This window comes from Magallana gigas, chromosome 7 (genome assembly GCF_963853765.1).
Source record: "Magallana gigas chromosome 7, xbMagGiga1.1, whole genome shotgun sequence".
Taxonomy (NCBI): Eukaryota; Metazoa; Mollusca; class Bivalvia; order Ostreida; family Ostreidae; genus Magallana; species Magallana gigas.
In genome coordinates this window covers 16,052,199-16,069,410 of record NC_088859.1, presented here as the reverse complement: position 1 = coordinate 16,069,410, position 17,212 = coordinate 16,052,199, and the positions used below count along the sequence as shown (strand labels likewise).

General features: G+C 32.9%; 1 long non-coding RNA gene across 1 annotated transcript; it reads right to left on the bottom strand.

Annotated features, from left to right (window-relative positions):
- Window positions 1-11,017: 11,017 nt before the first annotated feature.
- Window positions 11,018-12,608, bottom strand: LOC136270294 (uncharacterized). Its single transcript, XR_010708054.1, has 3 exons — window positions 12,221-12,608; window positions 11,943-12,045; window positions 11,018-11,840 (listed from the first exon to the last, which is right to left on the bottom strand). It is a non-coding gene; the product is annotated as an uncharacterized lncRNA (long non-coding RNA).
- Between the last annotated feature and the right edge of the window lie 4,604 nt (window positions 12,609-17,212).

The following is a 17,212-nucleotide window of genomic DNA, read 5'->3' as shown; positions in this document are numbered from 1 at the left end:
TTTGCAATGGTACAATACAAAATATCCTCTATATTATTTTAATTAGATAATTCAAAAACCACACTAAAGGAAGTGTCCGCAAACATTACATTTCAGTATCTATCAACTTGACTAAACCATTGCAAAAATGCAAATCAAGCATGAAATCTGACAACGATAGGCAATGAAATCCAATTCTACAGTTCATTAAACTGTTTCAAATTAAAAAAAAAAACAGGAGAGAACATAAATAGGCATTATGCCGGCTGTTCAAAACATTTCAATGTATCTATATACTTGAATAAAATACTTCTTCAATTAAACAGTTTTAGCATCAATTAATAGATGTCTCCCTGTTGATTTTTAATTCTTAGAGTTTTAGGTGAATGTTGAAAGAAAAAATAAATAAAACTTTATTATTTTATTTATAAAGGATGGCCCCTAGAAAGTATAGCAATCACAGAATAAATATTTTTAACAATAGAATCAACTCAAACAGTTTAGTTTTTTTAAACAGTGCTGTCTTTTGAGGTTTGGAATTGCCCCATAAAAAAATTAATACATTTTTTAAAATAATTATTTAAAACAATTTTTTTCCAGAAAAAATAGACTTTATAATTTCATGTTACTGTGCTCTATTAGGTACATGAAAATTAACAAATTAAATATTGAAATTATCAGACAGTTATGGAACTCACGCTCTAATATTTTCCAATAGAACTGTTTTCGGCAATCTGTTATTCGGTAGTAACGTATTTTCTTGGAATTATAAGACATGTCAATTTCTATATTTATTTACACCTTTCAAATATACCATGTTTTAACCGGACTCGATCGAGTTAGATGTACAAAAGGAGATAATCAAAATAATGTCGAAACCATGTCCTTCTAATAGCCTTCCCCTCTCTTTCAAAAAGATTTTCTATTATACTTCTGTCGGCGAGCATATCCCCCTTTACAGCACCAACTTGATAGTCTTTTGATATGGTTTTAGATAGTAAATTTTTGAGCATATGGAGGATATTTCTTTTTTGGTCGGTTTCCGTCAAAGTCCAAAAAGCAATGTTTCACGTGGTATTTAAAGCGCCTTTTTAAACTTTAAAGGTCGGTCGGATGAGTTCTGGAAATTCAAAATCAACACTTGAACAATCCGGAAACTAATTTCGAACTTATAGCAAAGATGTTCAAAATGATGTGTACAAGAAATGGAGACACTAGAAATAAACAGTACTATATTAGCGTAAGTGACAGATGGTATACAGTTAAATTTCAAACTGAGTGAATTAATTATATCAAGTCTGCAGAGTGAGAATTAATGAAAGGCGGTTAAACATTTATGGCTTTTGTTATATACATGTTTTTGAGGTTAAGGTGTTGAAAGAGAATACTTACTATAAAATCATATTTTTTTTAAAATTTTGATAACAAATTAAGGAATGTAAATTGGAAGTTAAATACTAATTGTTTTGAAATCAAGTTTATCAAAATTTCAATCAATGATACTAACCCCAAATGGCCTTTGAACTTGACTATCACTTGATGTCCCCAATCCTTGTTCTTGGTGTCGTACGTCGTTTGAAACGATCTTTGAGTTTATATTATTTTGTTTCAATACGTTGCCTTTGTAACCAATTGTCTTTTCTTAACATTGTATCAATTTGATAAAAAAAAACCAAACTATCAGCAACAGAAAGTAAAATTGTACTTTTCCAACGTGATACGTAACAAAACGCAAAAGGAGACAGTTAATAAACGTATTAAAGGCTGCTGTGAACGTCTCCTGGCCTGGAGAAATGTCTCTTATCCTAAATTCAGACTAAGTCAACCAATGATGTTAGAGTTGAACTTAGGGATCAGGCGAGTGTTTTAGTCGATGTTGTTTTAAATATAAATTAATATATATACATCTACAGAGTATGATTCCCTTTATTTCTTACGGAACCTTATACAGCCAGACTGGAATATATACACCCCGTTTATCGACAGGTCGAAACCTAAAAAGACCTTAAAAAATCACGGACTGCACGAAATAATCATTATGTAATATTGTTGATCTGGCCAGGATTGATAGAAAAACATAAAACATGGTTGTGTGTATAAACTGCCATTTATTTTTGCCAAAAAGAAAAATTAGGCAATAAGGGGAGGTCTTCAAACAGTCATAATATCAATTGCCAGACATTGAATGTTAGTTATAAAAGGTGAGCAAATGACCTCCCCCATATTAATTGAAACAAAGATGTATACAATATCAAAATGTACCAAATATTTAAGTAATGAATTCAATATTTATTTGTTTTATACGATATAAAATGGTTTGGGGCAGTTTACGCTTTATAAACCGCGAAGCGGTTTATAAAAAAGCGTTAACTGCTCCAAACTATTTTATATCGTATAAAACTAATAAATATTGAATTCATTGCTTATAATTTAATTTTTTTTACTGTTCATTGTAGAAAAAACGGTCATTTGACCTTTAAAATGACGTAAAATTGTACAAAATTCAAACGTAACGTCAGGCGTATTGATACATTTTTGACGTTAGTCTTACTATGACGTAGGCAACATTCTTTATACGATATAAAATAATTTTTTAGCCAATCAGAAAGCGCGTTACAACCAGAATTAAATTATACATACAACAAAAATATTGTTGAACAAAAGCAGCATTTCACACATCAACAGCAACATACATGTGAAATACAGTGCAAAATAAATCCCCAACTACAAATGTGATGAAGGGGAAGGAGGGTGGGTTGATTGCTTGTTGACGGCTGACAGTTAAAATGACATAGTCAAAACATCGCGTGACTAAACGCCGCACTCTGATTGGCTAATGTAGACAATTAAAGAGGATCAGCTAAATACTAAAAAATACTCAAAAATTAGAATTACAATTATATTATGACTAGACTATTTTTTTTGGTACTGGCATAAAAATAACATAACACAATTTACATAAATGCTATTATTTACAATAATGCTGTATGACGCCGTCAGACTCAAATTTCCATAGGAGACGATTTGGTTGTTTTATCAAGCTAACGAATTCATGTACATTAACAGTAATTTAGTGAATTTTACTTACTTTTTACATATGTTAAAAGAAAGATGTAAATATAAACAATAAAAAGGCTTCTTTGATGATTCATGCGGTTTATAGAGAAGGTGAAAAAAAATTACATAACACGCTAATGCGGTTTGTGTATATTTTTTCTGCAACGTCGCCTCCTTTATATCCCTTATGAATTTCCAAATAAAGCATTCTATTGTTTAAATAATCTAAGAATCGCGGTTTCAACAATTATGATTCTACACAATATCATGAAGCTTGAAGACTTATTAATTAAATTATATCCCTGCAGTTCTCGTTAGTGAGATTTTTTAATAAATGTCCAATAAACTTATTAGTAAATCTCTGTTTAATTTTTGCAACTCCAGATATTGTCCATAGGTCGCCCTTTGAACAAATAAGATTCCATAATTTATAAGGACGCTGGCATTGTAATATCTCAAGAGAAAATATGTCAAAATATTTCATATTTTCATATCATATTGACTCATATATTAAAAAGTATTCTAAAAGCTTATCACATATTAGATAAACATCTATAATTCACCAACAGTATCATTTTAAAACGCTTATGTCAGCATTTTTAAGTGTGAGTAAAGAGAATAGGCATATCTTAAGTTCTGTCATTGGAAACATCTTAGGAAATCTTTCTGAAACGGGCCTCAGGTTGTCTAGAGATAGGAACAAGTTGTCTTAACGTAAAAACAGATGAGTCAGTCTGTGAAAGTGTCATGATACGTGTATCCCATCAACCCAACCCGATTTATTCACGACTGATGATAATGAAAAGTCTTTTTTGTAAAGACGTAATGAGTGCTAATAAATAATAATGAAATTCATTTGGATTTAGAATCATAAGCATATATTTTTTATATTAAACCACTACACGTTGTTGGAGATACATGCAAAATCAAATACAGGACATTAAAGGTTATCATAATTAACCTGATTATGAATTTCAAAGATACATTAGCAATACTTAACATGTGTTGATCAATTTCAGATCTAAGGCCTATACAAAAAGCATGATTAACACTGCGCGCAATGTGATAGAAAAAAGTTGATTTATTTTGGCGAAGACAAAAATTCTCTTCAACGTTGTTAAAGATATCAAATTTTTCAACTAATGGATGGGCGTTTTAGTGTCGTTTTTTCTATCGTCAACAGTTATACAAAATTTTACAGGAATCCATTGCATACTTAATCTTTAATAGATATGATATCAGGTGCAAAAGTTAGTGGAAGCCTACGCCTACTGTCCTAAATTTTGTATCGACCAAACAGATTGTTTAAACAACGGTACAGTTCGTAGAAACCTACTTTCTGTTTTTTGTTTGTTTGTTTGTTGTTTTGTTGGAGATGGCAAGCGGCGAAAAGGGACAGTTTTCAAACAAATGGATGGCTCCTGTTCATGTTTTTCGTCCAGGAGATAGACCACTGAAGTCTAAAATTCAGTCTCAGACGATGGTCTACCAGTTTTCAGCTGACATCTGGGAGCAGGCTTGCGTTGTTGTTGATGACGTCTTGGATATCATTCTATCTGAGCTTAAAACTCAGGCACAAAGATCATTTGAGAATTTGGCGATCGATGTCAATTTTATACGTCAAGGAAGTGCAAGGCAAGGATTGAAAATTGTGGCTCCAGATGAATTCGATGTAATTGTACCATTTCAATTCTCAGGACTGCAGTTACAAGAGGTACGCTTGAAAGATACAAATGGTAAAATTCTCCCAGGGCAAATGCGTCTGAGAGTTCTGAATCAATCAGAGTTGAACGAACGTTGTCCTCGATTGCAAAAACTTGAGGTATTTCAGATGGATCAAGGAACATGCTACATTAACACCCGTGTTTTACAAGAGAAAGTATTCAAATCTCTTTTTGATAAAACAGTATCCGTTACAGAGGTTGATTTAATACGAAAGGGATACAGTGTTACTCGTGGGTCGAGACCATCAACCATTAATATCAAATTTTTCTCAGATTTACCATTTCCGATTGATGTTGACTTTGTCCCAGGTCTTCATCTTGGATATGACACCGTCCTGGTTTCTCCATCAGCAACAATGCATCCAGCATCTATTACAGTCAACTTTCCTAGATTTGGTATCATTAAATGGATCAACAAAGAAAACCTCTGCATTCGTGAAAAAGACAAAGACATCATCTGGCGGAACTGCTCGTCGTCGTATGAAAGGTACATGTTTGATATATGCTTAGGGGAAAGATATCGACTGTATTTTGTAACTGCTTGTCGCATCATGAAAGCTGTTGTCAAAACTCTAAAGGAAAGACAAAACCATGCAGCTAATTTGCTGAATTCTTATCATCTAAAAACGATAACCATGTACTGCATACAGCTGATGACAATCTCTACAATTGCTCCGCAAAACTTTCATCTTGAGGGTGTTCGCGCGGCACTTGGTTACTTTTTGAAGTTCTTGAAACTGGTTTTCGATAAGGAGACTCTGCCAGAGTTTTTCCTGGGAAACGAGTACTTGGGTGAAATCTTTCCAGACTCTTATTTTGCAAATGAACACAGGAAGTACAACCTATTCGACAAAGAAAACGATGCGCAAGTGAAAAATGCAAAATATTGCTTCAGTGCCTTTGAAAAAGCACTTGAAGGCTGTTATACATATTCAACTCTCAATGAATCGGTGATCAGGTGTTTCGAAAACAAAGTATTACGCATGTGAAACAGGATCAAAATCTACTAACGATTTTAATTTCAGACTTTTGACTTATTGTTTTGTAAGAGACTGGAGGCAACCTGCTTACATTAATTTGTTTAGAAAACCCTCAGAGATTTTAACACATTTCTTATTTCATTTAGAACAACAGGTAAAATACTATCGTTGTGTTTACCAAGAAATGTTACACCGTACACGTTTTATCAGCAAAGCCATAGATACTAGGCAATCATTAAAGGAATGTATATCTCAAATTTCCGTAATATAAGAGAAATGATTGATGTTTGAAAACCTCCCTGACGAACAAAAAAAGTAATTAAAAAAACATTTCTTGTGATAACAATGCACCGACTATCCAGGTAGTTGGTTATGTTTAAACGTCTAATTTGAGACAAGATAAACAGGCCTACATAAAATTATGTAAAGGTTATTCTTCACAAAAAGCGTGATGAAAATGTTCTGCAAATAAGAAAAAAATATTTCCATTATTTGAATATTCATTTTTGTATTATTTCATTAGAAGACTTATATTGTAATCCCCACCCTCTCATATGATTAAAAATTAAACTGTAGGAAAATATTATCAATAAGTCTTCAAGCAATATGTTTATTTGTTCTGTGCCATTATAACACCGATCTTCGAAACCTAGTTTATAAAGGTTGATAGTTTGTATCGTCTTTGTTTTGATTAATAACCACCATCACCAAAAAAATTGTTTGTTTGCATTTACGAATATAAGGTAGAATTTGGAGACAGAAGCTATCTGGTATTTGATTAATCAATCATTAACTAATATTTGAAATCTGTCTAACAATGTTGCCAGGCCTAAGCACAAAAATGATCCAAGATATGAATATTCACCGGAAATTTTTGTCATATTCAACTTGGTTTGGAGCTTAAAGCGTAGAGAGTAATATGTCAACATGTTATTTATTATAGGACAAATACCAGTTAAATAGGTTTGAGTCCATGACAATATTTGCAACGCACATATTTGTGTTGTATTCCAAAAAGTCAGTTCCACAAAACGTACTGATTTACAATAATTTTTGCAAAAAAATATTGATAAATCAAGTTTTAAAGCTATAGACTTTGTCACTGATGATCTGTATGAATATAAAATATTAAAGCTTAATATGTAGCTTTAAGAAAATATGTAAACTCTATTTTGTATGTCCCGTTAAAATTTTACCAAAATTTATAATTAGTTAATATAAAAAATAAGCCTTGAAAATTTCATAACTTTCAATGTTTTGCGCAAGGTTGGATATATTGCTGATCATGAGAAATGAAAAACAATTATACATTCTTCCTTTTTTTATTTCTACTGTGAAAGTACCACTTAGTCGGAAAATGATTTTTCAAAACGTTATCGTGAATTTGGTTCAGCGCATTTCTAAATTTACTTATATTTGATATTTGGCGATGTACTTGATTTAGCGAACGCCGTTTTCCGTCAAAACGCTACTTAGAATACACAGCCAAATGTAATACGTTTACAGTATACATGTATTTAAAACCAAGTTTTGAATGATTAGGCTCATTAAGTGCGAGTATAGGACTACCTTAAAAATGTTGTAATTTAGGAAAATTCATTTACAAAGCCCTTACATATATATATTTCAATGTCTGTAATACAAGTTTTACAAAATCTTTTTGTCTCTTGGTATATTTTTGTATATATATAACTGCTGTTATTTTTGTGAATATCATTATTTTGTTTATTACTTTACAAATGCAATTAATGATTGGAAAGTTGCCATATTTGTGCCTGAGCAATTGATTAACAAGATTGAAATTGTATAATGATTCGATAATCTTGTTTAAATGTGTTGGAATTATTAATTATATTAAATGTATATTAAATCGGTTAAATTCTGTAAATTAAGTATAACCATTGAAAAAAATTTAAAAAGTTTATTTAAGCATTAATTATTTGCTTCGCTTTTTCAATTTCTTTATTGCAAAAGACATATGTCTTATAGCACTTATAATGGTGAACAATACAAACAAAAATATAGGCAAAAATAGACGGTCAGTTATTAAAAATCACTTGCGTACACACAAACTCATATGTTTACAGAATTTGTATTTGGAGAATGACATACTGGTTATTGAAAAATGTACACAAAAATAACACATACATGTACATATATTGATAGTAATAACAATTTAAATCAGCAAATGGCACAATGTAGTTTAAACCGTTCTGAATGTAAGGGCTTTGTAAATGAATTTTCCTAAATTACACAATTCTTTGATATTGTTTTCACTTTGTAACTGTATTAATTTGCACATGGGTGGCTTACCCCAATAATACTTTTTGATTAGCTTTGATCGTTATCTTAAATACATTGGGCATACAAGTATGAAATGATATTCGTTTTCAATGTCTGTAATACAAGTTTTACAAAATCTTTTGTCTCTTGGTATATTTTTTTTGTGTCGACCCGTTTCAATTATCAGATTATGAGAGGACAACCTCATTTTGGGAATACATTTTTTGTACAATTTTAGTATTGATTTTTCTAAATAAAACTGTAAGCAAAGATTATCAACTAAATGCTTGTAAATAAAACACTTTTTTTCTATTTGCATCTTGCTGTGTTGAATAAAATGTTTGAATAAAATTGTCTTTAAGTCTTTTTCGAATGATTGGTAGACAAATACGACTGTTACTGTTTAAATTACTTTTGTCGGTCCACATGTATCCAAAAATAGGAAACAAAGTACAATGGTTTAAATTAAGCTGATTAAATATTGATTTGAGAGCAAATATGGCTTTGCGACCTTGTGCCGCTAATTGTTTATAAGTGGTAAAAAATATACCCTTATAATTGAACCCAACGCCTAGATAAACAACTTTAGTTTTAGATACATTTACATCTAAGTTCCATTCGTTTGTATATAACTGTAAAGTATTCAACACGCTCCGTAGCTCAAACAATACCATGTTACCCGCGCATACATAAGAAGATAAAGTCTAAATAATATTGCAGTTCAGTAGAAGCAGTACCTTTTTTTTTTTTTTTATAAATTCATATGTTTAAGTTTGCTCTAAGCTACCTTCAAAGAGCCAAGTAAATTTAAGCAATCACCAGGAATCCGCTATCCTTGCATCGTCGGAAACCCACGGCCAGTCTCGCATACGCTTACTGTCGGAAACCCACCGCTAGTCTCGCATACGCTCAGTAAGCGTATGCGAGACTGGCCGTGGGTTTCCGACGATGCTATCCTTGGTGCTGTACGTGAAATTTAATACTTGTTTATGCATGTATTATGTGATGAGTTTCCTCTATCCACGTTTGTTCTAGAATTGATAATAAATGGATTACTTCATATTTTTATCTTATTTATTCATCGGTCTAGATTCTATTTCATTTAATACATATGTAAATAGTCTATTCAACAACAGTTTTTTATTAAACTGTCAAAAAACCCTGCGTTTCATAGATCTAGTTTTATTTAGTTTTTTAAACTTAAAAATGACAGCAACATAAAAAAAAAACTACGATATTCCATTCGCTCAATTTCAAAGCTAAAAGTTTTTTGCAAATAAACTCATTACTTTTCGCTGATATTAGGACAAATTAATGAAAACATTAGCACAAAACATTCAGCTACAGTTACAAAAATTATACTTTCCGCTCGTAAGGAATGGCATAAAGTAGAGAGACAGCTTTTAAAGGCATGGAATACTTCTGTGAACATCTTAAACCTAAAGAAATATGTATGAAATCCATATTGAGCATCAAACAACCGATGGCCTAAGAGCAATCACAACTTCTTTTAAGGTTTTCAGGGTGAAATCGGAAAAATAACTTGCTGAATCATCCGAGAAGTCGGGACTGGATCTTAGAGAAGTCGGCTGGCCCGCGGTTCAAGACGGGGTTTTAGTCGATGATGATTTGAATATAATCTAATCACATGTTACATCAACAGCAATGGATATCACCCATATTGCATGGTAGGATACTACGTCACAATGGACTTTTTAAGATTTGCTGTTTGAATGACGTTAATTATGTTTTGCAACTAAAAGGCTAATAAAATAGGAATTTAATGATGCAAAACAGATTCATTGGCGATAATTTTATGAGGGTTTTTTTTCAAGAAAGAAATGGCTTCATATCCATTATGTGTTGATAGGGGGACCCTGGCCTTCTTTGGAACAATGTGTATTTGTCTCCAGCTGGGTAGCTTCTTCGTTCCCTTCGTGCAGGTGGCCCTTTCCTTGTTTGTGGCCTTCTAAGCCTTATTTATCTCTGAAGGCATGATGCCAGAGATATCATGCCTTGATGTGAAGGGATTCTTGATTTTCAATGTTATTGATATATTTTGTTGTCCAGTATTCATAATTCCTATTTGTGTATGTGTACGTGTTTCTGGTTTGTGTTTTTGTTAATTATCATAAATACGTTGAGAGATTAGACCCTAGTATATATTATACGGTATTCTGAAATGCTTAGCTAAAGTATTTCTGAAGATCTTTCAAAATTTATTGTAAATTTATTAAGTTGTCGAGTAACAAGTAAGAAATGAGCTTACAATTTTTTGTTTGATAAACAAGGGTCGAGCCATGTTATTGTTTTCATTGGTTTAAAACTGGTAAAAGAAAAGTTTTTTTTAACTTAACAGTTTTATAGTGTATATCATGTCTGTCTGTTTGTTCGGGTTTTTTTTTGGGGGGGGGGGGTTTGGTGGGGTTTTTTTTGGTTAATTAATTCATATGTTAAAAACTCCATATGACAGATTAGTTTGATTTGTAAGCTCTATGCTACTTCTCATGATTTACTCCAAATCTGTTACTTCGAAAAAGTGAAAATTTGAAAAACAAAATTTAAAAATGTTCTGCTTAAATCTTACCATATCCCTTTACCTTGTATTACCTTTGTGATGAACTGCTTATCGCCAAACTAAACAATTTTCTAAAATTTGATATTGTATCAATGATCGCCATTATGATATAACGGTTGGATTTCAAAAACTAACTCTAGAACTTTGCTACAACAAAGTAATAGAGCCTAGAGACTCCCGAGACATTGATAACTTTCGTAACCAACATAACCAAGAACATATACATTAATGTTGTACAAATCAAATATGGTTTTTGCAACAACAAAAAAAAACCCGATGTAAATTAAATAAAAAATAAAACGTTTAAAGGCCGTTAACTTCGATTAAAATGAGAATAGAAGGAACGGTTCGATGATAGAATTTCATAAATTTACATACAATCACATTTTAATATTTATTCAGCATAATATGTCCCATTTATTTCATTGTCATTAACCGAAAGAACGGTTGCAAGTATCACCTTAGTGACCTTAATTACATTTTGTTTCAATGTGGAAAAATCGCCTCTGAAAACCTAAAAAAAAAAAATTAAGCTTTCATTACAGAAAATTTTGCTGAAATACAAATTGAATATCTCTTAAGAATAAGCAAGCATCATGCACAATGTGTGCTAAACCGTTGTTTTAACGTTATATTAAAACAATTAGTTCATTAGATAGATTGGTAAAACTGTTGTGCATATTATCAAACATCCCTGGTAATTTTCACTTCTTCAATTGGATGTGTAAAGCCAGCATCACTAACAGTAAGAGTAGCGTGATCTAACGTCAGATTGTTGTTATGCACCTTTTCATCGAAACTAGATTGGGAAAGTCCACACTTAAATACATCAAAACGATGATGTATTATCCCTTTCTTAAACAAAATATCAGTCAAAGGTGAAAAAGCGATGATCTTTACCATTGACATCATCATGCAAAGGGTCTTGAAAGGAAACATCTGTCCGTACTTCTCAGAATAGTAAGGATACTTTATCAGCGTACCAATACCAAGAGAAGGCTCTCCTCCAGCTATCCGAAAGAACATGCCGACTATGTATCCTAAGAGAGACCCGTATGTGTTCGAGTTCCTTAGGTAAATTACACAGACTAGCTGTGGAAAAAGTACGACGTAGACGAGATCAGAACAAAGGTACCATAATGTATAGATAGAGTCCACATTGATGGCAATTTCTGTGGCTAAGGCTCCGACACCGAAAATTGCAATCTGCATCACCCATATAATTTCTTTTTCAGAAGCCTGTGAAATTATAAAAGAATTATTAAATGATTATCTTATCTCTCTAATGAAAAGTTTCCTTGTATTTAATATAGGACATTTAAATATAACAGATTGTAGTACCTTTTGACGGAATATTGCAAGACCAATGGTAGGATGTCAGACGCTCTGTTCGGTATATCTGATGCATTGAAGTTGTCTTTAGTGACATATGTGCTATTCCAATCTAGAAAGCAAAGCCAAGCAAAATTGTAATATGCGAATGAATACTATAAAATGAATAAATAGGAAATCTATTTTGATCATAAAATCTTTGATTCTTTTAACAAATGTGTTTTAATAACTTTCTGAATCAGAGATTTTTGATATTCCTTTTTTCCAAACAAAGTGTAATGTCTTACCTGCATACGCTGCTATAGCACCAATAAGTACAGAAGGAACAGACATTATGAGGCATTAAAGGCCCCAAGAAACGAAAGATAACGCGACGCTCTCGCTGTTCTTGCAGACAGAACTCGCTGGAAGTAGACTTGCCAAGGTATACCACCAAAGATGAGCAGGAGGAAAGAATCTGTATACACCCCTGTGTTGACTGATTCCACCTCCTTTATCCATGCACTTGTTGAATTGACGGAGATGTTACTAACAAATTCACTCGTCATGGCAAATGGAATACAAAGCCATTAGAAGGGTAAAAAATTAAAAAGATATCGATGAAGTTTTTGTCAATTGCCTCTGATCGTTGTTTCGCATATTATAGAGATTCTATAAATCACATAAAGATTGCGATTAAATTTGATTTTTTCTTTACAATTCTATATTATTAAAATATATACTACTTTTTCTCAGTTTAAAGTAAAAGGTACAAAACTATTTCGATGATTCAAATTGATGCATTTTTAATGAAATCAAGTAATTTTGGGGAATTAGACGATTAATTTCAAATTTACTGGCACTGTAACATACTTGAATTTACTACTTATAAATTAGTTTGAGGCGATTTATTTTTGCATGCGAGTTGTTGGCAATTCCATAGCAAATGCTAGTATGAAAAATCTTTAAATTTTATTTTATTAAATTGACATATTCGCGTTAAAGATATCTTTGCTACCAATCTTGCATAATCGTGTGCTTTCCTTACGATGAATTTCAAAATACTAAGCCCACTTAACAGACTTTTAGAATAGGATCGAGCCCAAGTACTCACCAAGCCCACGAAGATACAGATAAGTTGTACGACGTCAGTATAGGCCACGGAGAAGAGTCCTCCAAACAGGGTGTAGAAGACGGCGATACAGGCCGATGATTATTTAAAGGTAAATAATAAAGAAATAATTTGGGACAAAACAATCATCTAGTTATAAGCGGTACCTCGTTATATCCGAGCTCGTTATACCCGGAGGCCACTGTAATTGTCGACACGCATCGGTTAATCTTTTTTGTGAAAAATCTTGATATTGCTTGCTCCCATTGTCTGCACTGTTTCGGAGAAGGCATCTTTTAAACCTTAGATATGCCTGACGTCATGATGTCAGGCAGTAAGCTGGAGACCTCTTATCAGTGAAAAGTATTTTGGCTGTAGAGGTCTTACTTGTTTGGACGTACATCTTGCCTCGCCGTGTAACTCGGTCGCGATGAAATTATCAAGTTTTACGCACTTTTTTAAAGCCAGGAGAACACTAACATCAATTAAACTGGTCAAAACATAATTTACAAACAGAATATGCGTATAAAATTAGAATACAATGCATAAATTCCAAAGACCACGAAAGGAATACTACACGTCGGCCACAAATTTCAGGTGTGCAATCGGGTGTAACGAAATCGAATGGTTTATATACCAGCACGTGTGTGACGGTGCCTATTCACGAGTGGTGTTCAGCTTTAAAGGGCTTTTATGTTGAGCCAAAATATAAACTGGGCATGATACGTGTATTATTCAAAGTGCAACATTTTGGGGGTACCTATTGACAACCATTCAACCGATAATTGTTTTTACAAGCGCCACGTACTCTGAATCAGTTTACAGAAATATACTTTTTACAAATACCGGTTTTGTCAGAAATGGCTCGCAGCAAACGGCCTAAGAACAGATGGAGAGTCCCTTTTGACGTTTTTAGCCCCAAAGAAAAAAAGTGGCTTAAGTCCAAGATTCAGTCGCAGATAATGGACTACGAGTTTTCGCCTGAGCAGTGGAAGCAAGCGTGTGCTGTCGTGGATGACGTTTTGGGAATCATTCTTTCGGAGCTGAAAGCACAGGCACTAATATTGTCAAAAAACTTGAAGATCGATGTCAGATTTATTCGTCAAGCAAGTGCAAGACAAGGATTAAAAATTGAGAAGCCAGATGAGTTTGATGCAATTGTACCATTCACACTTAAAGGATTAAAACTACAAAAGGTACAATTAAAAGATATAAATGGTAAATTTCTTCCAGGGCTAATGCGTTAAAGAGTTCTGAATCAATCTGTCTTGGATGAACGTTTTCCTGAATTGCAAAAGGATGATGTATTTCAGATGGACCAAGGAACATGGTTGATTAACACCGAAATGTTACAAGAAAAGGTGTTCAAATCTTTAATGGATAAAACATTATCCGTTACAGAAGATAGTTTAAGGAAAAAGGGGTACAATGTCACACGTGGGTCGAGACCGCCAACCATGAACATCAAAATTATTTCAAATCTGCAATTTCCAATTGATGTCGATTTTGTTCCAGGACTTTTCATAGGAGATGAGACTGTCATAATTCCCGATTCAGTAACTTTGCATCAAGGCTCCATTAGAAAAAACTTTCCACTGTTTGGTCTTATGAAGTGGGTTAGCAAAGAAAATCCCCACATGCGTGAACAAGACAAGGATGTTATTTGGCGGAATTGCTCGTCGTCATATGAAAGGTACATGTTTGATATGTGCTTAAATAACAGAGAACGACTGTACATTGTCACTGCATGTCGCATCATGAAAGCCGTTGTCAAGACCCTCAGAAAAAGACAAAACCATGCCACCATCTTGCTGACGTAATATCACCTCAAAACGATCGCCATGTATTGCATTGAGCTTTTGACAGTTCCAACGGTCGCACCGCCTGGCTTTCAGCTTGGAGGTGTTCGCGAGGCACTTGGTTACTTCTTGAAGTTCTTGAAACTGGTTTTCAATAAGGTTATGCCAGATTTTTTCTTGGGAAACGAGTATTTGGATAAAATCTTTCCTGACTCTTATTTTGCAAATGAACACAGAAAATACAACTTATTCGACAAAGAAAATCCTGTGCAAGTGAAAAATGCAAATCATTGTTTCAGTGCCATGGAAAAAGCACTGGATGGCTGTTACACTTATGAACATCTAAATGATGCAGTAATCAAATGTTTCGAAAACAGGGTGCTTCGGATGTGAATAGTTTGTCAAACTTAAGATCACGATCTCATGGGGATAGGAAATGAATTAAGTTTGTCTTTTTTCGTACTTGAATCATTATAATGTAATAATTGGTTTGTTCCTGTACTCTTTGGCTACAAAAAAATATCTGTAAAAATCGAACATTTTCCTAACAATTTATTTGAAATCATCTGAAATATAATCTTAGTACGTATCGTTCATCCGATTGATAAATTTTTAGAATTACCGTCTTCTTAAAGACCGAGGGAAATGTTGATTTTTCTCAGTCATAAACGAATAAAGAAAAAACAACTATGATGATTTTACATGATATTTAGCACGTTTAATTTAAAACAATCGCTAAAGTCATAGAACTTTATCTATAAAGGCAAAGATACCATGCATCGTAAGAGACGTTCATTATTAGATTTTTGAAACTTCATTTACGACATTTTGACAATAAGACGAGAATGTACGAGTACAAAAAACTTAGATATACACTGTAAAACTACGAAGCTCGTATATAGAAGCTAAAATACACTATATTTTACCTGCAGTTATACCTTAACTTTTAGTGTAAATACATGTATGTTTTAACTGTTATCAATTTTGTGTGAAGAATAACTCTTTCCATAAATGCATGTACGTATCAAACTGGCTGTTGCACATCAACTAAAATGTCAAGAAAAAGAACGTGAGTACTATTGGTATCTGAACCATTGAAAAAAAAAGAATAAAGTCGTGTTATGACTTGTTAAATGTTTGTTTCACTAGATGATATCCTGTGCAAGCGCGGGAATTAACACATCACACTTTAATATGATACAATGTTAATATGTTAAACCATAACTTTTGTTCATTGTTTAATATACACATGTACTCATTACTGCGTCCGAATTTTTCCATAACTGCTTTCTTAACCTATTCTTTAAAATTGAAATAAAAAACTAACTAGTTAGGAGAGCGGAAAGGAGAGAAAAATCTAAACCGAAATTGATGTTATATACATATACGTGGCCTTAATTTTGTTTGTTGCTGGATTGAAAAAACTTCTTAATTTTTTTTTTATTTCAAACCAATAAGAAGGTATTTAGAGCGTCACATCTCTAAATTTTCTTCTTCAAGTCAAATAATATTATAATCTTTATCATTGTCCCAAATAAGAATTTCAGATAAAAGATATTTTTTAAAAATAAGGGAGGGAGGGGGTCACTACCTTATTCAATTTCTTTGTTTTATGCTAGCATAACCCAATCTGTTCATTGTTTACAAATTAATGTCTTAGGTTTACTACATGTACCAATCTGTCGTGGTATAAAAATGTATAAAATTAAAAAAAAAACCACAAAAAACGCTAGTGTTATATATCTATTTCCATATTTGAAACCAAAGTTGTCAGATCCAACGTATCTACCCGATGTTTAACTCGCCCTACACTTTTCGCCGTTCCGTTAATTATATTCGAACCAAGTTCTTGGTTACCCCGTTCTGGAGAGGTTTTCCCACCCACGCTTAAAATTCTAATCAAAGTACTGAAGTACTGACGGGAGTTGATTTTATCGATTATCGTTTATTCAAAATCAACGATATGTGAATTTGCATGGCAAGTAGTATCAGTAATCTAAATATTTCTGAGAAATTGTATGGATCCAGACAAGATTGAACTCTTGTCTTGTTCAACTAAACGCTCGGCTGTCTCCGTTTATCTCCGACAAGCAAGAGAGACTCTATTTTGTCGGATATTAACGGAGACAGCCAAGCGTCTGGTTGAACGAGACAACATTGAACTCTAGCGTAGGAATACATACGACTTTAAAAAATATCTAAACTGTTTGTACAATTGAAAATCGTATTACTTTCATGGTATAAATAAATAAGTTTTCTTGAAAAACAATGCTTCAGAATACATAGCATCGAATTTATCGATTATTTTCAGGAACTAAGTGTGTCAGCGGTATTGATTTGTGCTTAGGTCCAAACACTGTTTCACTTTCGCTTTGCCCGAGTAAGTGCAT